The 24347-nt window shown below is 40.0% G+C and overlaps 1 long non-coding RNA gene across 2 annotated transcripts in view; it reads left to right on the top strand.

The window, feature by feature from the left end:
• The window catches only part of LOC127665037 (uncharacterized), a 152501-nt gene that overhangs the window by 111948 nt on the left and 16206 nt on the right, over positions 1-24347 (top strand). The window contains exon 1 of one of the 2 annotated variants that reach the window (XR_007973304.1): positions 5501-5683. The exons of the other annotated variant lie outside the window; for it this stretch is intronic. This is a non-coding gene — a long non-coding RNA (uncharacterized LOC127665037). Of the gene's footprint in view, positions 1-5500; positions 5684-24347 lie in introns of those variants that run through there. 2 annotated transcript variants of the gene reach the window in all.

The following is a 24347-nucleotide window of genomic DNA, read 5'->3' as shown; positions in this document are numbered from 1 at the left end:
AAAGATAGTAGAGACAGAAGTGAGGTTTTCTATACACTGACAGGTTCACTGTTATGATACATGGTCATTTTGATGACTTTAGGAATGGCTTAAGTAGAGAACATATTTGATCTTTTCAACCCTCTTATCATTTAGATGGGGTTAAGTATCCCCCAGTGTGGAATGATTGGATCTGAAAATATTTCCTCACTCAGAAAATGGCTATTCAAAGAGGTTTGAGCTTTTTGGATCATTTTTAGAAGCAGGATAAATTCTCATCAGCCTGGTAGGATCATGTGTGAGCGTCTACCAGAGAGAGAAGGATAAATCATCCTGTCTTACAAGTGCTTTTACATTCCACTGCTCTTGTGAAGCTAAGCTAAATTAGCTCAGATTCTCATGCATTATCAACATGGCAGAATGTCATTACAGCATTTGATGAGGACTCAGAGTAACATATTTTATAAACCTTAAATCAGAGCATGTGGTCCAGCTATGGATGTTTTCTAATATCTAAATTGAATAATACAGAATTGTTTCTGATTAATCATCAACAGTGCTGCTGCCTTCATTGAGTAGGATGGAATAAATTTAAAATGGGATTGACTCAGAAAAAGCTAAGATATATGACTACGGTACTTGTAAGTGGGGATAATTTGTCAGGTGGGTATTTCAGTAACTGTGCCTTTTTGATATATTAAACATATTCTGGTCTGAGGCAGAGAAAGGGCCAGTGAAATTCCTGTGGAGTTATCCAAATCTCAATGAAAGATATTCCTCTTCCTGGATAATTTAGACTTGTCTTCCCTACTTTCAGGTTCTTTGGTCTTAACACTAGTTTCATTTTTTCCCACTCAACTGCTTAGAAACAAATTATCTTGCTTAAGATGAGAAACCCACTGAGGATAAGTTGCCTCTATTTCCAGCACTGTAATTCAAGCAGAGTCCTTCATTTTCCAAGTGAAAAAGAAATCTCAGCAGGCTTGGCTACAGCTAGTCCTGTACCTGTGAGTGCGGTATGACCCTGCACATCAGAAAGCTACATGAGCATTGCCTAGCTAAGCTTTTCAGTAGTGTGCTGGCTCAGAGGAGAAAGAATAGTGTCAGCATTTCAAGTGGCCACATCTTCACTCGTTCTTTTTGGGATTTCTAGACATTTCAGGCTACTCTGCCTCATTCACGACAATTGTTTTTTTGTAAGAGGAGAATCTCACAGTTCAGTTCAGGCTTATTATACAGCTGTAAAACAAAAATCAACCAACTGATCAAGAAAAATCATGATATTTACTCAAATTTACTGGAATTCCATGAGATAAAGAATTGTAGGTCAGGAGGTCAGGTGACCTCTTACCACTAGTGGCATACTGTGCCTATTAGATATGGCCAAGATCTTTCCATGTTACAGTATATTCTTGACAGTGTTTTCTGAGCTGGTAGATATGAAGAATGGTAGTTATGAGCTATGGCCCTGGCTTCTGATCATGAAGACCTTATGAAACTCTCAGAATGTATACAAATACCCCCAGGTAAATGACATTTTAATTTATTTTTTTGCAGAAATGCTACTAAATTCTTCATGAGAGTATTCAGTCTATTTGAACTTTGATGCCAGTGCAAAGGAGAAACCTCAGTCTAGAGAATAGAGAAGAAAGGCCATAAAGCAGGGTTGGCATCTTTAAAGTCCAGAATGAGTGGAGCTAGAGAGATAGCTCAGTAGGCAAGAGTGCTTGCCATGCAGCCATGAGAAGTTCAAATCCCCAGCACCCATATAAAACTGGGCATGCTCACACATGCCTGTATCCTTAACAGTGAGGAAAGATTGCCCATAGATAGACAGATTTCAAGAGATTGCTACCCAACTAGCTTAGCCTACACAGGGAGCTTCAGATTGAGTGAGACCCTGTCTCAAGAGAATAAACCATAGAATGATAGAGAAATACATGTGATGTCATGCTTTAATGTCTATGTGCGTGTACATGGGAGGGTGCACCCACACCTACATGAACAGATACAACACACACACACACACACACACACACACATATATTCCCAATTCCCTACAAGACTATAATACAGAGTCCTGGGTGACCTCAGTAGGGGCCCTCCCAGAATTACACTATGAATCCCGCAGGCACTTGGGACAGTTATTTTGGCAGGGGCATAGCAGAAAAGTCCAGTGGGTGCTGAAACTCTTTCCATAGCTTTGGTCTTAAAGCCTTTGAGAAGTTTATAAAAAAAATAGGCTTTAGTCTTCATCATTCAAATCTTTACTTTAAATTGATACTCTGTCCATGTCAACAACAACAACAAAAGGTCATAATCCACATTAATTTCTCTCCATTATCAAATGTTTCACACTCTTGGCCAAAATGTTCATGCCCAACAGCCACTGAGTATAGTTTCCTATGGAATTCTACCTCTTCTGATTATGTTAAGCCAACAAGGAGTCTAGTTTGTTTTATCCCCACTGAACCCATATCCATGGTTCTCTATTTCAAAGGTCCATCTCCCTGGGTCACCTGGGATATGTTAATGCTTCCTACTTTTCAAGTTTACTTCTTGTTGCCCACCTGACTTAGTTGAATACGAGTTTCCAAAAAATCATAAGAAACTCAGATTTTTTTCTGTGCTGCACATGGTGGAAAGGGAGACTGATACCCAGGAGCTCCAGCTCTCACCCCCTTTCAATATCATTGTGCATTGTAGTCCTTGCCTTGGCCTACCAGAAGGGATGGCATCCTATTTAAAGAGTAGTTTGAGAATCTAGTGATTGGCTTCTAATTCTAAAAATATTTACTGAAGTGTATATTTTCTGAAGGTAACAGAGTTATAATCCTCTTCCACTCTCAAAACACTCACAAGTGACATTGTTGGGTGACATTCTCTTGCCTGTCTTATTTTAAGGCTTGAGAGTCCTTGAAGACCTGTCAGATGCTTCCTAATAGCATCCTCTAGCAAAACACAGAGGCCATTTTAACTATATTAATCCTGCCAATCCATGAACATGGAATATTTTTCCATTTTCTGAGATCTTCTTTGATTTCCTTCTTCAGAGATCTGAAGTTGTCATATAAGCCTTTCACTTGTTTGGTTAGAGTCACACCAAGATTCTTTATGCTGTTTGTGGCTATTGTGAAGGGTGTCATTTCCATAATTTCTTTCTCAGTCTGCTTATCCTTTGAATATATAAAGGCTACTGATTTGCTTGAGTTGATTTTGTAGCCAGCCACTTTGCTGAAGTTGTTTATCAGCTTTAGGAGTTCTCTTGTAGAGTTTTTTTGGGTCACTTAAGTATACTATCATATCATCTGCAAATAGTGATAGTTTGACTTCTTCCTTTCCAATTTGTATCCCCTTGACCGCCTTATGTTGTCTAATTGCTCTAGCTAGGACTTCAAGAACTATATTGAAAAGATATAGAGAGAGGGGGCAGGCTTGTCTAGACCCTGATTTTAGTGGGATTGCTTCAAGTTTCTCTCCATTTAGTTTGATGTTGGCTACCAGTTTGCTGTATATTGCTTTTACTATGTTTAGATACAGGCCTTGAATTCCTGTCCTTTCCAAGACTTTTAGCATGAAAGGATGCTGAATTTTGTCAAATGCTTTTCAGTTTGTAGTAGCCAGAAGCTGGAAAGAACCCAGGTGTCCCTCAACAGAGGAATGGATACCAAAAATGTGGTATATTTACACAATGGAGTACTATTCAGCCATTAGAAACAACGAATTCATGAAATTCTTAGACAAATGGATGGAGCTGGAGAACATCATACTAAGTGAGGTAACCCAGTCTCAAAAGATCAATCATGGTATGCACTCACTGATAAGTGGATATTAACCTAGAAACTTGGAATACCCAAGAAATAATCCACATATTAAATGAAGTCCAAAAAGAACGGAGGAGTGGCCCCTAGTTCTAGAAAGACTCAATGCATCAGTATAGGGGAATACCAGAACAGGGAAGTGGGAAGAAGTAAATGGAGGAACAGTGGGACGGAAGAGGGCTTATGGGACTTGCGGAGGGTGGTGAGCCAGAAAAGGGGAAATCATTTGAAATGTAAATAAAGAATACATCGAATAAAAAAAATTCATAAAAAAAAACCACAGAGGCTTTGGCCTTAGGGAAAAAGAGAATGCTAAGGAATCTCTCCAGGGGGTGCAGAGGCAAGGCAACTTCTAATGGACTTCTTGTTCTGTGTTTTTTTCTCCTCAGAGAAACAAGATCTCCATGTGATCCAGGAATAAAGGCTTCAGATAGAATGTATTCAAAGTCCTTTAGGAGCTACTAGGTCCCAATTTTTCCTCTAGGACCATAATTTTTTTTAAAAATATAAAATCCCCATGGGATGTATTGACAGAAAATCCCAAAGTTCCTGTCTGGAACACCTCTTACTTCAAACCTACAGTTGGCTTATACTTCTTCTGGAGCTGACCTTAGACTGGTACTTCCTTCTTACCATTTGACCTTGATCAGATGCTGTCTTTATTAGGGTTTCTATTTCTACAAGGAAACACCATGACCAAAAAAGCAATTTGGGGAGGAAAGGGTTTATTTCAGCTTGCATTTCCATACTGCTGTTCATCATCAAAGGAAGTCAGGACAGGCACTCAGGCTCCTGCCTGGTGGTAGGAGCTGTTGCAGAGGCCATGGAGGGGTGCTTCTTACAGGCTTGCTCCACATGGATTGCTTGGTCTGATTTCTTTTTTTTTTTTTGAATTTTTTTTATTCGATATAATTTATTTACATTTCAAATGATTTCCCCTTTTCTAGCCCTGCCCCCCCACTCCCCGAAGGTCCCATAAGCCCCCTTCTCTTCCCCTGTCCTCCCTCCCACCCCTTCCCAGTTCCCTGTTCTGGTTTTGCCGGATACTGTTTCACTGAGTCTTTCCACAACCAGGGACCACTCCTCCTTTCTTCTTGTATCTTATTTGATGTGTGGATTATGTTTTGGGTATTCCAGTTTTCTGGGTTAATAACCACTTATTAGTGAGTGCATACCATGATTCACCTTTTGAGTCTGGGTTACCTCACTTAGTATGATGTTCTCTAGCTCCATCCATTTGCCTAAGAATTTCATGAATTCATTTTTTCTAATGGCTGAATAGTACTCCATTGTGTAGATATACCACATTTTTTGCATCCACTCTTCTGTTGAGGGATACCTGGGTTCTTTCCAGCATCTGGCAATTATAAATAGGGCTGCTATGAACATAGTAGAGCATGTATCCTTATTACATGGTGGGGAATCCTCTGGGTATATGCCCAGGAGTGGTATAGCAGGATCTTCTGGTTTCTTATAGAATGCAGAACCACCAATCCAGGAATAGCACCACTTAGAGTGGGCTGAGCCTTCCCCCATCACACTAATTAAGGAAAGGCCTTAGATCTGGGTCTTACAGAAGCATTTTCTCTATTGAAGGTCCTTCCTTTCAGATAGCTGTAGCTTATGTCAAGTTGACAGAAGACCAGTCATCACAGATGCTGAATGTCATCTCTCTATCCACAGATGCTGTCACAGGTCTCTACCCATGACAGGGCCTCAAATTTTCTCTGTTTGCCAATAGTTTCCATCTTTCTGTTTGACCTAGAAAATCCTCATATCTGCCTGAATCCTGCCACTACACATATCAGTCTGGGATTTGAACATTGAATGTAAGGGACCCTCATGCTGATGGAATGGTCCTGACCAGATGGTAAATGCTCTAGGTAAGCCATACCACTTATCTTTTTACAGTATACATTTGCCTTCCCTTGAAATTAGGGCAGACTGAGAACATAACAGCTGAACACAGAAAAGATGTCATCAGAAGATGACATTTATCAACTCCTTTTTTTAGGTACTAGACTTCACATGCTCTGATTCATTTTGATTTCCTCCCATCATTCTGCGGCAAGTGTCATCAGGTATATTTGCAGAATCTAAGACAAGCATGAGTCCTGTGGTGAGCATAGCCCACACTACAAAGTTCTAATCAAGGGACTTCTTGCTCTTAATAGCTACCTCCACTGTAGGGCACACTTTGCTTCTAGGAAGAGAGCTAAGGGGAACTCATCTCTCCCTTGCATACTGTACAAGAAGAACATTAGTAAAAGCACTGTCAAATATTACTATAATCAATATTAATAGGAATGCGTTGTGTTGGATGCATATGTTCTGATGTTCTTTTACAATTTATATATTTACACTATTTATTTATTTATTTATTTATTTATTTATTGACTAACTGACTGACTGACTGACTGACTGACTGATTGATTGATTCAGTATACCCCCAATACAGTTTCACATCCCTTCAATTCCTCCCTGTACCTCCTGATCTCCTTCTCCACAAGATCCACTCCTCTATTGTGACTCCTTAAATGAAAGCTTTTAGACTTTTTCTTGATACCCTGGCTGTCTTAAGCAAAATGAACCTAAACTTTTAGTGAAGATGGCTCAGCAGGTAAAGACAGTTGAGTTGCACGAGTCTGTCAATCCAAGTTTGATCTCCATAACCCACATAAAGGTGGAAGGAGAGAAACTGTTCCATAAAGATGTTCTCTGTCTTCTCCATACATGCATGCACGCCCTTTCACATTTTACACACACACACACACACACACACACACACACACACACACATTTTACACACACACATATACACACACATTTTACACACACATACTTTACACACATACACACATTCTACGTGAACATATACTGTAATACATATAGACACATATTACTCTTTCACACACTATAATATTAAAAAAAATAGAAGAAATCTTAAATTATGGTCAAACTGCCAGCAGAATCACCCTTTTGCCAACACTCACTATTTCGTCACTGTATGAACACCTTGGGGCAGCTACAGAGTGATCAGAATTGTTTGTTCCAGCTCCTGAGGGTTTAAGGAAGATTGTACTTGTTTTTCCCTGAAACTATTTCTACCTAGGCAAGATGGGACATGTTTGCTGGTGGCATAGCAGTGAGACTATTATAACAGATACAAAGGAAGAATGCCAGGACTGGTGTAAACACCAAATAAAGGCTTGCTGGAATTTGTGCAAGGAACCATTTTCTGGCTACTTAAACAGTCTGTGCAGCTCATGCACTGAGCTAGCTAAGTGACATGGTCCTGTCCTGCCTCCCTCTATGACCTTAGATTCAATAAAAGGCTTCTCTGAGCTGGGCATATCTGTCTATCAATCTATCATCTATCTATCTGTCTGTCTCTGTCTGTCTGTCTCTATCTGTCTATCTATCTATCTATCTATCTATCTATCTATCTATCTATCTATCTATCTTTTCTAGTATAGACAGCAGAATGGCAGGGGCAGTGATGGTAGAGTAACCATCAGGCCAAGCTGCAGAAGTAGCTGTTTTGACAGATTCAGAAGAGGCAGAACTGACAGACAAGGAGCCATCGGTGCTGTGCCGAAGCAGCAGCAAAAGTTTAGTAGCTGCCTCCTGAGGGATTAACAATCACCATGGTAACAAGATGCAAAGAACAGTTTGTGAGAGTGACCAGAGCAGGAACAAAGTGTGTGTGTGTGTGTGTGTGTGTGTGTGTGTGTGTGCGTATAGAGGTTGCATAAAGCTTTAGAGAGTCAGTCTATGATCTACATGGTGGGGAATGTAGTAGTCGGTAGACAAGACTGGTACTGGAGCAGTAACTGAAAGGTACATCCTAATCTGTAGGCAGAAGGCAGAAAGGGTGAGGAGTGGTGGAACCTCATAATCTACCTCCAGGCACATATACTCCAATAAGGTCACACCTTCTAATCTTTCTTCAACAGTCCAACTAGCACCAAACATTCAAATATATGAACCTATGGGAGTATTCTCATTCAGACCACCACAAACTCATATTGTTCTTGCTAAGGAGCTGAGTTCAGTTCTGAGCTCCGAAGTTAGGCAGCTCACAACCTCCTGTGACTGCAGATCCAGGCATATCTGATAAGTCTTGCTTTCACAGACAGCTACACTCATGTGCACACATATGCACTAGACACATACACATAACTAAAAATAAAATTTTAAATGGAGATGAAAGATGATTACTGTGAAAGTCAGAATGATAGCTATGTCTGGGTATAAAACAAATATATATGATGAAAAAGTCATATAAAAGTAAGCAGAACTGGTAATACTTTTTCCACTTCTTATCTGGGAGTCATATTGATATTTGGAAGTAATGTAGGAAAACTGAATAAATAAAGCTCTGAAAAGGAGTCAATAATGAAAAGTCTGGGAGACATTAAGATGGGAGGTATGAGACAAGAGCTTGGGCCATGGCATTTTGTGCCTTCATACTGTTGTACAGACCGACAATGCCACTGATTGATATTTAGAAACTTTACTCCATGGTAGAGGACAATGATTCACTAGCCAAGGACTAGAAATACAGTTTTAAATTTTATCTTGAGTCAGCATAGGTGATATCAAGTGAAAGGCAAAAGTCAATTCAAAAGATTACATATACGGATATAGATATGTAAGTATGAACTCATGATATATACCCCAAATATGGCCAATAATAATCTTAAGTAGGTTTTGAGTCATTAATTAATTCCTGTGTATGTGTGTGTGTGTGTGTGTGTGTGTGTGTGTGTGTGCATATGTGGAAGTTAGATGAATTTGTGGAAGTTGGTTTTCACCTTCCACCATGTAAGTCCTGGAAGTTGAACCATTTGTTGGCCCAAAAATATGTTTGTTTGGTTTTTTTTGTTTGTTTGTTTTCTTAATCTACCTACATAGCCTTTGTAAGTAAGAGTTTATGGCCCCTTTCTCCACCTGGCTTATGTGTGTTAAACTATTATAGTTGTGTTCATGGTCTTGTGCATTTAGTGAACCCAAATATAGCACAATGTATACCAGGATGAAGCAACATATGTCAAAAGTCAGAAAGATTTTGCCTGAAGGGGCCTTGAAAATCTTCAGCTCTACAACTTGCAAAATTCACCTCCCACTAAATATCCCACTAAATAAGGGACCCATTTTAATACTGGAACTTTATGAACTTTTGCATGAGACCCTGAATGCCAGAACTCATACTTACGTTTATTTGCATAGGGTTGCAACCATGGGATACCATTCTGGAACCTTTTCAAAGGACTGTAGTCTTTATTGGAGAATCTAACAGTTGACTTTGCTGAAATTGGATTCCAGATTTCTCTGTCTGTGGTGACATTTACTCAGCAATTTCATAATGTCATGACCAATCTCCTGATACAGGCTGAGACTCAGCAGTTTACGGAAACAAACTTAGAGCCACTCAAGTGCTGGGACTATTTTTTAAAAGAACACACACACACAAAAAAAACAACTGAAAGAAAAACAGCAAAATATAGGCATGTCTTCCATGTCTTCTTTTCAGAAGAATTATGTTAGAAGTCACTCTAGTCTGCAGAAGCATACAGAGAATCTTGGCTTCCCTGGGAGCTAACAAGGCTAGCTCTCTCATTTTCCAGATTTGAAAATCAGAGAGGATGATTTTTGTTTTGGGATTTTGTTTTGTTTTGTTTTCATTTTGTTTGTATTGTTCCATATCTTTTTACTCAAACTGGCATTCTTATAGTGACTATGCAATTAGAATTTTAATTGTATTTTTATAAGAGCAAAGCATGTATGGAATTTTTTTCTTTAATTATGACATCTAAGAACCAGCTCTGTGCCCTTGTCCCTGAGTTAAGTTTCAAGAAGCAACCTCTCCTCTTCCTTCAGCCATCTCCTGGGATAAGCATCTCCATCATCTTCAATACTGATTGTTCTTCCTGTTTTAGACATTGTTGAATACTTGATATGAAAAATGAGCAGTGGAATCTGCCTAAAATCACTCTACTCCTCAATGTTCATCATCATCTGCTCTCCAAATGCACTAGTGGATGACAATAAAATTATTAGTTACAGTCTTCTACATACTTATAATAGTTGATAAATTCATTAATCAAGTTAGGGTTTTGACTACTCATTGCTGAGTCTTATTCTATAGTTTTTTTCCTTAAACAGTTGGTATTCCTTTACAGTTGGTATTTGTTTCCATTTTATTTGCTACTTTTAAAAGTGTTCACATCATAAACTCTTCTCCAACTTTTCACAATGACCCGTCCAGCAGGTAAAGTTATTCCAGGGTCTGGAAGAGGCACTACCTGAGGGTCAAAATTGGGGGGAAGAGAGAAGGGGGGCCAAGCACGCTAACAAAGTCAGAGTCAATCTGGGTTGTGTCAAGGCCTCATTTAATGTCGGGGAGGTAAGTGAGTTTTAAGGCCTACAGAGAAGGAATTAACCTTCACACCAGACAAAGGAGGGAAGGGCAGAGACACCCCTAGCGATGGAAGAGGTCATCCAGGTGGGGACACCTGGAGTTAACGCAGGCAGGAACATTCCAGGTTAGGGCAGGAACATCTTGTGGTATTCTCGGGAATCTTCTCGCACCGATAGCTCATGGGGAAGGCTCTAGTTAATTGTTCTCAAATTTAAGCAGCCACCTTAGGGCCATGAGTAAGCATTAAATCTGAATAGCTCAGGAGGGCTTCCCACATCACAAGAACTCTAAAGCCTGCTAGACTATGTGATTTCCTGCTTGCAAAACAGCAGGGCATCAGTTGGTTCCAATTCGGTTTTCCCCTGAATGATGTCATGCAGTAGCTCCCCAAGATTAGTGAGTGAAACTGGCAAGAATCCCTTCTGAGACCCTGAATGCCAAAACCGGTGCGTACATCCCTGTGTGCTTTGGTGGATTAGCTGGGTGTGGAGCCAACTCTTTCTCATGGCCCCCAAGCTGTTACTCAGATCACCTCATGATTTCTAATGTCCTTCGTATTACATCATTCTCATTATTTAAATACAGACTGCCTTTTCTCCTTGAGAGCTTATGGCTTTACTTAATTCCTGTTATATTTTGTTAGTGTGTGGGTTCCAGGGACTGAATTCAGGTCTTTGGGTTTGTGTGACAATTTCATTTCTTCACTCATCCATCTTGGTGGTCCAATCCCTGATACTTTAAATACCCGTAAAAATCCTTTGGTTGACCTTTCTCATTTACTTTTTCTTAGACACATAATTTCAATTCTAAAATTATTTTGTATATTTAGGGTCTAAACCTCTCCAGTTGTTTCCGTTTTCTATTTCTGTTGTACTCATTATTTGGATGCAGGGCTTTGAATTAACTAGGCAATTTTGCCGGATTTTTCTTTCTTTTTGGTTTCACTTCTACTTTCTAGAAAATGAGCCTCACTTAATCTCCCAGACCTTCTAATATGTTGTATTTTGTCTTTGATGTACTTAATTTCCAGACATTCTTAATTGCTTCCTGTTTCTTTCTTATTGCATTTTAAAAAATGGAACTAATATGTTCTCTCAGTCCATTGAGGGTATCAGACAAATGTCTTTAAATTTTCTTCACCTTTCTACATTCTCTCTTCTTTTCTGTTTAATTTCTTTCTTTCAATGCTTGCACTGCTCTCTATGTTTCACGAATGGGGATTTTCCTTAAAGTATGTGGCTTCTTGGGTTGTCGGTTGAAACTAAGAAGGGATTTGGAATGTATATGTGCTTGCAACACATGAAAACACGGGCGTCATGCTAGTTTGGTAGTTAAAGCCCAGCTGTTCTAAAACAATTTTCTCAAATGTCAGTGTATGTAAATCCTCTCTTTATTCCTGCCTGGGTCTTTTTATATCTCAAGAGAGTATGTCTCCAGTCTCTACCCTTGGGGAATATGACTGCTTGCCTACGTTCATGGGGCTGAGTCATGGAAAGGGGTGGGTGTTTCAATATTTAGTATATAGGTTTCAAATTTTAGTTTTTGATTTGCATATGGTGGGCCACGCTCCTTGGCATATAGCTTCGCGATTTTTGGCAAATGCAAAGAGTCACAAGCCATCTTAGTAGTCAAGGAACAGAACAGGTCTGTGGTCCTCCCAAACCCTCACGCCCTGTTCTAATTCCCTCTCTGTTGCTGTGGCAAAACACTCTGTCCAAAAGCAATATAATGGCAGGAAGGATATCCTGCAATTGTATATGATTATTTTCCCTTGGCATGGTGGAGATGAGATTCATCTACCCTGTTGCGTATTTCAGCAGTTCAATTCCTTTCTTCTTTTTGGTGCTAAGTAGTGTTTTGTTACTTTAGTACATCATGTGCTGCACATTCCTCTGTTGAAGGAGGAGAGGACTAATCCTAGTCTCTAATGATTATGGATAAGGTTGCTTTAAACATTTCCAGATAGACTTTGTGTGAGAATTTCAACACACCATTAGGAGAGGCATTACTAGATCATTAGGGGAATTTTCATAGTCCTAAACTTTATATGAAAAGTGGTCATGATATTTTACATCTTCATTAATGATGTGCTGGAGTTCCAGTTGCAACTAGTTCCAGTAGCCATTCTGAGTTCATTACAGTAAAAATTCAATTACAATGAATTCAATGCTTTTCTCAAGCTTTGCTCTACTTTTTAGTGTGCGCCTGTGGTATGTGTATGTGCTCATGGTGCGTATGTATGTGTTTATACTCATGGTGTGTGTATGCATGTATGGTATGTGCATGTATGTATGTGTCTGTATGGTATGCATATGTGGTTGGTTGTGCAGGCATGCTCATTTTTTTGGCACATGCAGATGTCAGAGGCTAAAGTTACGAGATCTTCCTCGATGGCATTACCATATTGTTTTTTGAGATGAGTTCTCTCATTGAAACTGAACATTGTCATTATGGCTAGGCTGACTGGCCAGTGAGCTTCCAGGATCTTTCCATTGTTACCCCCAGAACAGTGGGTTACAGGAGCATGGTGCTATGCCTGGCTTTTCCATTGGTGTTGGGGATCTGAACTAGGTTATGTGTACACAACAAACACTGTAGCAATGGGCCATCTACTTACCTTCTGGTTTACCTTTCATAAATTCTATGGTTTCTTACTATGCTTCTCCATGTATATCTGAGAATCAGTTTGCTTATGTCTATAAGAATTCTGGGATTTTGGTAACATTGGGGGGGGCATAGGAGATGAGATCCTTGGTCAGTGCATATAGCTGATGGCAGATGGCATACAGAAACTACTTCTTAGGGAATCCTTAAATAGTCAAGACAACTTGGCATAAGTTATTAAGTGAGCATGCATCGTCTCCCAAACTGACTCCAGACTTGTCTTGTAAAGATGGCATGAGAAACACTATTGTCGTGGCAGGGGCCAGTCTTCCAAACACTTTTTTCAAGGGATGTCATATCAGCCAGTAAGAAAAAGGTCTCAGGAGATCTATGGGTGACCCTGTTCATTGCTTATAGAATACTGACAAATGGGACCTCATAAAACTACAAAGTTTCTGTAAGGCAAAGGACATTGTGAAAAGGACAAAATGACAAACAACAAATTGGGAAAAGATCTTTACCAACACTACATCCGACAGAGGGCTTATATTTAAGATATACAAAGAACTCAAGAAGGCAGACTCCAGAGAGCCAAATAATCCCCTTAAAAAATGGGGTACAGAGCTAAACAAAGAATTTTCACCTGATGAATATCAAATGATGGAGAAGCACCAAAAGAAATGTTCAACATCCTTAGTCATCATGGAAATGCAAATCAAAACAACCCTGAGATTTCACCTCACACCAGTCAGAATGGCTAAGATCAAAAACTCAGGAGAAAAAAGGTGATGGCGAGGGAATGTGGAGAAAGAGGAACACTCCTCCACTGCTGGTGGGGTTGCAAGCTGGTACTACCACTGTGGAAATCAGTCTGGCAGTTCCTCAGAAAACTGGGAATGATACTTCCAGAGGACCACTCTATACCACTCCTGGGCATATACCCAGAGCATTCCCTAGCATGTAATAAGGATACATGCTCCTCTATGTTCATAGCAGCCCTATTTATAATAGCCAGAAGCTGGAAAGAACACAGATGTCCCTCAATTGAGGAATGGATACAAAAAATGTGGTATATATATACAATGGAGCCATTAGAAACAATGAATTCATGAAATTCTTAGACAAATGGAACTGGAGAGCATCATCCTAAGTGAGGTAACCCAATCTTAAAAGAACACTCATGGTATGCCCTCACTGATAAACGGATATTAGCCTAGAAGCTTGGAATACCCAAGACACAATTCACATATCAAATGTTGTCCAAGAAGAAGGAAGGAGTGGCCGTTGGTCCTGGAAAGGCTCAGTGCAGCAGTGTAGGGGAATACCAGGACAGGGAAGTGGGAAGGGGTGGATGGGGGAACAGGGAGAGGGAAGGGGGCTTATGGGACTTTCAGGGAGAGGGGATCCAGGAAAGGGAAAATCACTTGAAATGTAAATAAAGTATATATCGAATAATAAAATAAATAATAAATAAAATAATAAAAAATAATAAAAAAAGCCAGGCGTGGTGGCGCACACCTTTTCTTTTCTTTTTTTTTTTTTTTTTTTTTTTTTTTTTTTTTTTTGGAGCTAGGGAGATGGCCCAGTGATTTTATTTTGAATTTATTTAGTTATTTGAGGGTTTCATGTTTCTTTTTTTTTTTTCTTTTTTTTTTTCATTCTTTTTTTTATTCGATATAATTTATTTACATTTCAAATGATTTCCCCTTTTCTAGCCCCCCCCTCCCCGAAAGTCCCGTAAGCCCCCTTCTCTTCCCCTGTCCTCCCTCCCACCCCTTCCCAGTTCCCCGTTCTGGTTTTGCCAAATACTGTTTCACTGAGTCTTTCTAGAACCAGGGACCACTCCTGCTTTCTTCTTGTATCTCATTTGATGTGTGGATTATGTTTTGGGTATTCCAGTTTTCTAGGTTAATAACCACTTATTAGTGAGTGCATACCATGATTCACCTTTTGAGTCTGGGTTACCTCACTTAGTATGATGTTCTCTAGCTCCATCCATTTGCCTAAGAATTTCATGAATTCATTGTTTCTAATGGCTGAATAGTACTCCATTGTGTAGATATACCACATTTTTTGTATCCACTCTTCTGTTGAGGGATACCTGGGTTCTTTCCAGCATCTGGCAATTATAAATAGGGCTGCTATGAACATAGTAGAGCATGTATCCTTATTACATGGTGGGGAATCCTCTGGGTATATGCCCAGGAGTGGTATAGCAGGATCTTCTGGAAGTGAGGTGCCCAGTTTTCAGAGGAACCGCCAGACTGCTTTCCAGAGTGGTTGTACCAATTTGCAACCCCACCAGCAGTGGAGGAGTGTTCCTCTTTCTCCGCACCCTCTCCAACACCTGCTGTCTCCTGAATTTTTAATCTTAGCCATTCTGACTGGTGTAAGATGAAATCTTAGGGTTGTTTTGATTTGCATTTCCCTAATGACTAATGAAGTTGAGCATTTTTTAAGATGCTTCTCCGCCATCCGAAGTTCTTCAGGTGAGAATTCTTTGTTTAACTCTGTACCCCATTTTTTAATAGGGTTGTTCGGTTTTCTGGAGTCTAACTTCTTGAGTTCTTTATATATATTGGATATTAGCCCTCTATCTGATGTAGGATTGGTGAAGATCTTTTCCCAATTTGTTGGTTGCCGATCTGTCCTCTTGATGGTGTCCTTTGCCTTACAGAAACTCTGTAACCTTATGAGGTCCCATTTGTCAATTCTTGCTCTTAGAGCATACGCTATTGGTGTTCTGTTCAGAAACTTTCTCCCTGTACCGATGTCCTCAAGGGTCTTCCCCAGTTTCTTTTCTATTAGCTTCAGAGTGTCTGGCTTTATGTGGAGGTCCTTGATCCATTTGGATTTGAGCTTAGTACAAGGAGACAAGGATGGATCAATTCGCATTCTTCTGCATGCTGACCTCCAGTTGAACCAGCACCATTTGTTGAAAAGGCTATCTTTTTTCCATTGGATGTTTTCAGCCTCTTTGTCGAGGATCAAGTGGCCATAGGTGTGTGGGTTCATTTCTGGATCTTCAATCCTGTTCCATTGATCCTCCTGCCTGTCACTGTACCAATACCATGCAGTTTTTAACACTATTGCTCTGTAGTATTGCTTGAGGTCAGGAATACTGATTCCCCCAGATTTTCTTTTGTTGCTGAGAATAGTTTTAGCTATCCTGGGTTTTTTGTTGTTCCAGATGAATTTGATAATTGCTCTTTCTAACTCTGTGAAGAATTGAGTTGGGATTTTGATGGGTATTGCATTGAATCTGTATAGTGCTTTAGGCAAAATGGCCATTTTAACTATATTGATTCTACCGATCCATGAGCATGGGAGGTTTTCCCATTTTTTGAGGTCTTCTTCCATTTCCTTCTTCAGAGTCTTGAAGTTCTTGTCATACAGATCTTTCACATGTTTGGTAAGAGTCACCCCAAGATACTTTATACTGTTTGTGGCTATTGTGAAGGGGGTCATTTCCCTAATTTCTTTCTCAGCCTGCTTATCCTTTGAGTATAGGAAGGCCACTGATTTGCTTGAGTTGATTTTGTAACCTGCCACTTTGCTGAAGTTGTTTATCAGCTGTAGGAGCTCTCTAGTGGAGTTCTTTGGGTCACTTAGGTAGACGATCATGTCGTCTGCAAATAATGATAGTTTGACTTCCTCCTTTCCAATTTGTATCCCTTTGACCTCCTTATGTTGTCGAATTGCCCGAGCTAATACCTCAAGTACAATATTGAAAAGATAAGGAGAAAGGGGGCAGCCTTGTCTGGTCCCTGATTTCAGTGGGATTGCTTCAAGTTTCTCTCCGTTTAGTTTGATGCTGGCTACCGGTTTGCTGTATATTGCTTTTACTATGTTTAGGTATGGGCCTTGAATTCCTGTTCTCTCCAAGACTTTAAGCATGAAAGGATGCTGAATTTTGTCAAATGCTTTTTCAGCATCCAATGAAATGACCATGTGGTTTTGTTCTTTGAGTTTGTTTATGTAGTGGATTGTATTGATGGATTTCCGTATATTGAACCAACCCTGCATTCCCGGGATAAAGCCTACTTGATCATGGTGGATGATCGTTTTGATGTGTTCTTGGATTCGGTTGGCAAGAATTTTATTGAGTATTTTTGCATCGATGTTCATAAGGGAAATTGGTCTGAAGTTCTCTTTCTTTGTTGGATCTTTGTGTGGCTTTGGTATCAGCGTAATTGTGGCTTCGTAGAAGGAATTGGGTAGTGTTCCTTCTGTTTCTATTTTGTGGAATAGTTTGAAGAGTATTGGTGTTAACTCTTCTTTGAAGGTCTGGTAGAATTCTGCACTGAAACCATCTGGTCCTGTGCTTTTTTTGGTTGGAAGACTTTCTATGACTCCTTCTATTTCTTTAGGCTTTATGGGACTGTTCAGATGGTCTAGTTGGTCCTGATTTAATTTTGGTATTTGGTATCTGTCAAGGAAATTGTCCATTTCCTCCAGATTCTCCAGTTGTGTTGAGTACAGGCTCTTGTAGTAGGATCTGATGATTTTTTGGATTTCCTCAGTTTCCGTTGTTATGTCTCCCTTTTCATTTCTAAGTTTGTTAATTTGGATACTTTCTCTGTGCCCTTTGGTCAGTCTGGCTAAGGGTTTATCTATCTTGTTGATTTTCTCGAAGAACCAGCTCCTGGTTTTGTTGATTTTTTGTATGGTTCTCTTTGTTTCTACTTGATTGATTTCGGCCCTGAGTTTGATGATTTCCTGCCTTCTACTCCTCCTGGGTGAAATAGCTTCTTTTTGTTCTAGGGCTTTCAGGTGTGTCATTAAGTTGGTAATGTATGCTCTCTCCATTTTCTTTTTGGAGGCACTCAGGGCTATGAGTTTTCCTCTTAGCACTGCTTTCATTGTGTCCCATAGATTTGGGTATGTTGTGTTTTCATTTTCATTGTGTTCTAAAAAGTCTTTAATTTCTTTCTTTATTTCTTCCTTGACCAAGGTATCATTGAGTAGAGTATTGTTCAATTTCCACGTGTATGTGGGTTTTCTGTTGTTTCTGTTGCTATTGAAGACCACTTTTATTCCATAGTGATCAGATAGGAGGCATGGGATTAGTTCTATCTTCTTATATTTGTTGAGGTCTGTCTTGTGACCAATTATATGGTCGATTTTGGAGAAGGTACCATGAGGTGCTGAAAAACAGGTATATTCTTTTGTTTTAGGATAGAATGTTCTATATATATCAGTTAAATCTAATTGGTCCAAAGCTTCAATTAGTTTCATTGTGTCCTTGGTTAGTTTCTGTTTTCCTGATCGGTCCATTGAGGAAAGTGCAGTGTTGAAGTCACCCACAATTATTGTGTTAGGTGCAATGTGTGCTTTGAGTTTTAATAAAGTTTCTTTTATGAAAGAGGGTGCCCTTGCATTTGGAGCATAGATGTTCAGGATTGAGAGTTCTTCTTGTTGTATTTTTCCTTTGACCAGCAAGAAGTGTCCCTCAGAGTCTCTTTTGATGACTTTGGGTTGAAAGTCAATTTTATCTGATATTAAAATGGCTACTCCAGCTTGTTTCCTGAGACCATTTGCTTGTAAAATTGTCTTCCAGCCTTTTACTCTAAGGTAGTGTTTGTCTTTGACCCTGAGGTGTGTTTCCTGTAAGCAGCAAAATGTAGGGTCCTGTTTACGTATCCAGTCAGTTAGTCTGTGTCTTTTTATTGGGGCATTGAGTCCATTGATGTTAAGAGATATTAAGGAATAGTGATTGTTACTTCCTATCATTTTTGACGTTATTTTTTAAATTTGATTGCTTAACTTCTTTTGTCTTTGATGAAAGGTTACTATCTTGCTTTTTTCAGGGTGAAGTTTCCCTCCTTGTATTGGTGTTGTCCTCCTATTATCCTTTTTAGGGCTGGGTTTGTGGATAGATATTGGGTGAACTTGGTTTTGTCGTGAAATATCTTAGTTTCTCCATCTATGGTGATTGAGAGTTTTGCTGGATATAGTAGTTTTGGTTGGCATTTGTGTTCTCTTAGAGTCTGCATGAGATCTGGCCAGGACCTTCTAGCCTTCATAGTCTCAGGTGAAAAGTCTGCTGTGATTCTGATAGGTCTTCCTTTATATGTTACTTGGCCTTTTTCTCTTACTGCCTTTAATATTCTTTCTTTGTTTAGAACATTTGGTGTTTTGATTATTATGTGACGGGAAGTATTTCTGTTCTGGTCCAGTCTGTTTGGAGTTCTGTAGGCTTCTTGTATATTCATGGGCATCTCTCTCTTTAGGTTAGGGAAGTTTTCTTCCATAATTTTATTGAAGATATTTGCTGGCCCTTTAAGTTGTAAATCTTCACTCTCATCTATGCCTATAATCCTTAGGTTTGGTCTTCTCATTGTGTCCTGGATTTCCTGGATATTTTGGGTTACAAGCTTTTTGCATTTTGCATTTTCTTTAACTGTTGAGTCCATGGTTTCTATGGAATCTTCAGCATCTGAGATTCTTTCTTCTATTTCTTGTATTCTGTTGTTGATATTTGCATCTCTGTCCCCTGATTTCTTCCCAAGGCTTTCTATCTCCAAAGTTGTCTCCTTTTGAGTTTTCTTAGTTGTTTCTACTTCTGTTTTTAGATCCTGGATGGTTTTGCCTAGCTCCTTCACTTGCTTGTTTGTGCTTTCCTGTAATTCTTTAAGAGATTTTTGTGTTCTTTCTTTCATGACCTCAGCCTGTTGACCAAAGTTCTCCTGTATTTCTTTAAGAGATTTTTGTGTTTCGTCTTTCATGACCTCAGCCTGTTGACCAAAGTTCTCCTGTATTTCTTTAAGTGTTTTTTGCATTTCCTCCTTGTTGGCTTTTGTATTCTCCTGGATTTCTTTCAATGATTTTTGTGTTTCCCTTGCAAGGGCTTCTAACTTTTGATCCATTTTCTCCTGAATGTCCTTCATGTGTTCCTGTACCAGCATCATGACCAGTGATTTTAAATCCAAATCTTGTTTTACTGGTGTGATGGGGTATCCAGGACTTGCTGGTAGAGGAGAATTTGGTTCAGATGTTGCCATATTGCCTTGATTTCTGTTAGTGACGTTCCTGCGTTTGCCTTTTGCCATCTAGCTCTCACTGGTGTTGCTTGGTCTTGTCAGTGCTGGACTCACCAGTGCAAGCTGCCCCTTCCCCGTTGGCCTCTGGTGCACAGCTTACACTCTGCACTGCCTGTAGACAGGGTGCTGTTGTCCAGGCTGTTCAGATCCCGAAGCAGGCACCTGAAGGCTCCCGCTGGGGCCCGCAGGATTTATTGGAGCACACCGACTTCTCCCAGCTGGCCGCCCGGAAGCCCCCACTAGCCTCTTGAGGGACCTGGAGATGTGGCGGCCACCCAGGCTGATCTGAGAGAGTTGTCCTGAGGGCTTCTGCCTGAGGCCTTGCCCCAGATTGTGTCTGTGGGCCAGATGGAACCCGTGTGCACCCCCGGGGAGCTCCGAAGGTGTATGTTGCTGTGACCTCCCCTGTGTTCTGCTCACTCAGCTGGGCAGCCGATTTCCCCAACAGGGCTGGCGCACACTAGGTTAGCCTTGTCGCCCGGGCCCTGAGTCCAGGCAAACGCCTGGGAGGCCAAGGTCCGAGCAAAGTTCCCCTAGGGCTATGACTGTTATTTGGGTCCGCCAGGTGACCCGGATGGCGGGCGTGGGTGGCGCACACCTTTAATCCCAGCACTTGGGAGGCAGAGGCAGGCGGATTTCTGAGTTCAAGGCCAGCCTGGTCTACAGAGTGAGTTCCAGGACAGCCAGGGATACACAGAGAAACCCTGTCTCGAAAAACCAAAAAAAAAAAAAAAATAATAATAATAATAATAAAAAAGAATATCTCAAGGTTACATTAGGGAAGAAAAATTCCAATTAAGTGGCCTTTCTGAATTGAGAGAGGCAACTGACAGTCTGGGTTGTGAAGAATAGAGCAACAGAGGTGAGAGTACAGTGCAAACAGAACACTGACCGTCTCATGGTAGTCCTTCCAGTTGTCTGGAGAATACTGGACTACATATGCATTCAAGAAAACTGAGACAAGCAAAACAAGCAAGCAAACAAATAAACAATCTGCTTGAAGATGTAGAGTTAGTTCTCACAGTCACCAGCCAAAATATAAACTATACTTTGGGAGTTCTGGATAGAGAGGATAAACATTCTTTCATAAGGAGTTGAAGACTCTTATCCTTACCTGGGACACTGTTTGAAACATATCTGACATATAAGGAAAAACAGACTCAACAGATCAATTGGATATACAGCAATCTGCTATATCTGAGAACAAAACTCAAGAAGTGTATTGGTACAGGAAAATGTCCTGTGTCCAATATGTCAAAATCCTTAACAGCTGGCATCTAAGGAAAAAACACAAAGTATACAGAGAAGTGGAAAATTTTTACTTACAATAAATCTAGGAATATAGTTACTGTGGACTCCAAACTGTAACAGATGTTGGATTAGCAGAGGAAGGCATGAAGATTTGCTATAACAGTATCCCAGATATTCAAAAAGTGAGAGAGACAATTGTACAGGGAGGACTGAATAAATAAAAACTCTGTATTTTGAAGATGACACTAAATTATCACATGAAAATGTTCACTAGATACAATGATTGGTACATTAGACCATGTAGAAGCAGCAGTTAGTAAACTTGATGGCATAGCAATAGAAATTATGAAAAAGTAAAAAAGGATAAAGACAAAAAACAAGATGTAAAAGAAAAAGAGGATTGTTTATGTGTAGGATCACTTTATTTAACATATATGAAGCAGATCTTTAAAAAAAGGGAATGGATGAGACATAGAATATTTGAAAAGGAACTCAAGGTGCAATAGGCATGAAGACAATCCACTAGCACATCTAAAAAAAATTCTCCAAATTAGGAAAACGTTTCCTAAAGCAGCTAGATTTTTTTAAAAAGGGATATTAAGGGAGGGGAAAAATACCAAGCCTATACCATATAGCCACAATATAAGCCAGGAGAGGGAGGGTCTAAAGCACTCAAATGAGAGGTTATCAGATAAGAACTGTATCTGCAGTGGAAACAACCTTTGAATATAAACATGAGATAAATATTTTTTCATACATACAAAAGCTGAAAGGTTCCTTAACTATCAGACACACATACACAGAGGTTAAAATTGAGAGAAAGAAAATACTATTCAATGAGAATGGTAGCATATATATGAACATCCGATAAAGTAGACTAAAGACTAAATATTTTAAATTGGAGAATAGTATCTTTTCCAATAAAGACTGAAGTGGAGATTTCTGACTGTGTTAGGTGATTCAGACTCATTGATGTTTTGCTGAGGCAGACCAGTGAGAGAACACGTGATGTTGGGAGAGAGAATAAGTAGGAACCAACAGACGGTGATGGCACACGTGCATGTGCAATGCTTCATTGGTCTAATATCTTCTCTGAATATGTTCATTTTGTTGAGATAGGCATGACATATAACTTCTCCTGGCATCCTGGCTGTTTCTGATCACTCCCACTGACTCATGACAATTCAGTGGATGCCTGGCTGTTTCTGCTGGATCTTGAAGCCATTGCTGATTTGTATCGGGTGACAACTGGACTGTTGGTATCCCAACAACAGGGATTGGAATTACCCCCAAAGAGCTACTTCTAAACAGGTCTACATCCCCATTGTCTTACTTACCATCTTTTCTCCCCTACCTTTGGAAGTTGAGCTAGAAGGGGAATTGAAACACTTGAGAATCCTTATTAAAGTAGATTTTGAATAATTCTAAGCCTACAAAAGACTCAGTTGTTTAAAGAACTATTTTAAAAAATCCTCAGTTGTTACTAGCAACTGAATTTCAAGGGGTCTGTAAAGATGGATCAGCAGTTAAGAGCATTTGCTGTTCTTGCAGAGGAACCAAGTTTGGTTCCCTGCCTCCAAATGGCTCACAATTTCCTGCAACTCCAGCTCCAGGGAATCAGACACCCTCATCTGGGCTCTGCATGTACCCTTATGCACACAGACACATGCATATAGACATGGACATACAGATAAATACTTAAATAGTCATAAATATTTTAAGAACAGTTTCAAGATACATAAGGCAAAATCTAATTAGACTTCAAAGTGGAGTAGACAAGTCTACAAATGTCTAGAGTTAAATATAATTTCTAGAATGAATGTACACAGTATCAATAAAGGCATAGTATGTCTAAAGAACACTATCAACGAACTTGACTTAATTGATGTTTACAGAATGCAGAATTAAGTGGAAACTTCTGGTTTCTTTGGAAAGTCAGTTATGTCTAATAATGTTTTTCTGGGGCACACAGGCAAAAGGATGTCTTGCTAAAGCAGACACATGAAAGAAGCAGACACAGGTGAAAGGACGTTTTGATAGAGCAACCAAGTGAAAGGACCTGCAATGAAGGAGTATAAGTATGACAGACAGTGGGAGACTACTGCTGAGCATTGGTTTGCTCAGCCTCGTTATTCTTTGCTGATGATAAGCAGTTCACCTTACATAGTGTTGTTGAGCTCAACTTGTGGTAATGTTTCCACTGAGAGAAGTTCACCCAAGAACTGCTCATGAGGTTCCTGTGGCATCTCCCACAGCCTCACCTCAAGATGGTTGGCAAGTCTTCTTCAGGATTGAGCTACAGCTGCCTGGTGTCTGCCTGGCCAGAGGACTGCACTAAGACTGCTAGTTTGTGCCTGGTGTCTGCCTCCTTACCATACTGGTCTGCAGCTGCTGAGTCATATTTGATGTTTGCTATAGGACTGAACTGCTGAGAAAGAAGATCATGATTGCCCACCCAAAGAATTATTGCTGAACAGGTCTGTTTCCCCCATTTCCTAATAATTTCTTTCTTCTACTACCTCTGCCAGGTGATAGGTTAGAGGAGTGGTTAAACCCTTATTAAAAGTAGGTTGTAAAAAAAATTTGCCTACACAGTATTAAACAACAGCAGGATTTACATTCCTTTCAAATGTACATGGAGAATTTGTCAAGGAGATAATTTTTAGATCATAGAAAAGTCCCCATAAGTTTTCTGGGTGCAGAGGAAAATTAAATTAGAAATACATCACAGAAAATTCTCTGGAAGATTACAGAATATGTGGAAATTATATAATCTGGTTTTTAAAAACATTTTAGATAGGAAATGATAAGTCCCAATTGCTGAAGATGTCATGCACACAAGACCCAAAGGACATGAGGTGAATCTAACCTGAAACCCTCCTTCTTGAGAATTAGCACACATGGTACCAGAAGGTATGATGCTGCCCCAAAGGAAGGAAATAACCAATAGTTCTATCCATCTCTGGTGACCTTGGCACAATAACCAGCATGGCAAATAACCCTTAGAGAACAACAGTGACATGCACACCTTGGTGGCAACCACTATCTCTCTAATTTGGCTTAAGGGCCACTCACCAAGAAGAAAATACACCCCTCGACACCTGTGCAGGCAGGAGAGCTGGCTTGCAGCATTGGGTGAGCAAGCTCAGGAGGTGCTGGAGATCTCATCCTGGTGATGTGGGTGCAGGAGAGCGGGTGGGCTGACTGACTCAGCTACCACCTGAC

The sequence above is a fragment of the Apodemus sylvaticus genome, chromosome 14, assembly GCF_947179515.1.
Source record: "Apodemus sylvaticus chromosome 14, mApoSyl1.1, whole genome shotgun sequence".
Taxonomy (NCBI): Eukaryota; Metazoa; Chordata; class Mammalia; order Rodentia; family Muridae; genus Apodemus; species Apodemus sylvaticus.
Note: the sequence above shows the minus strand (reverse complement) of the source record. Positions and strands in the feature narration are given on the sequence as shown.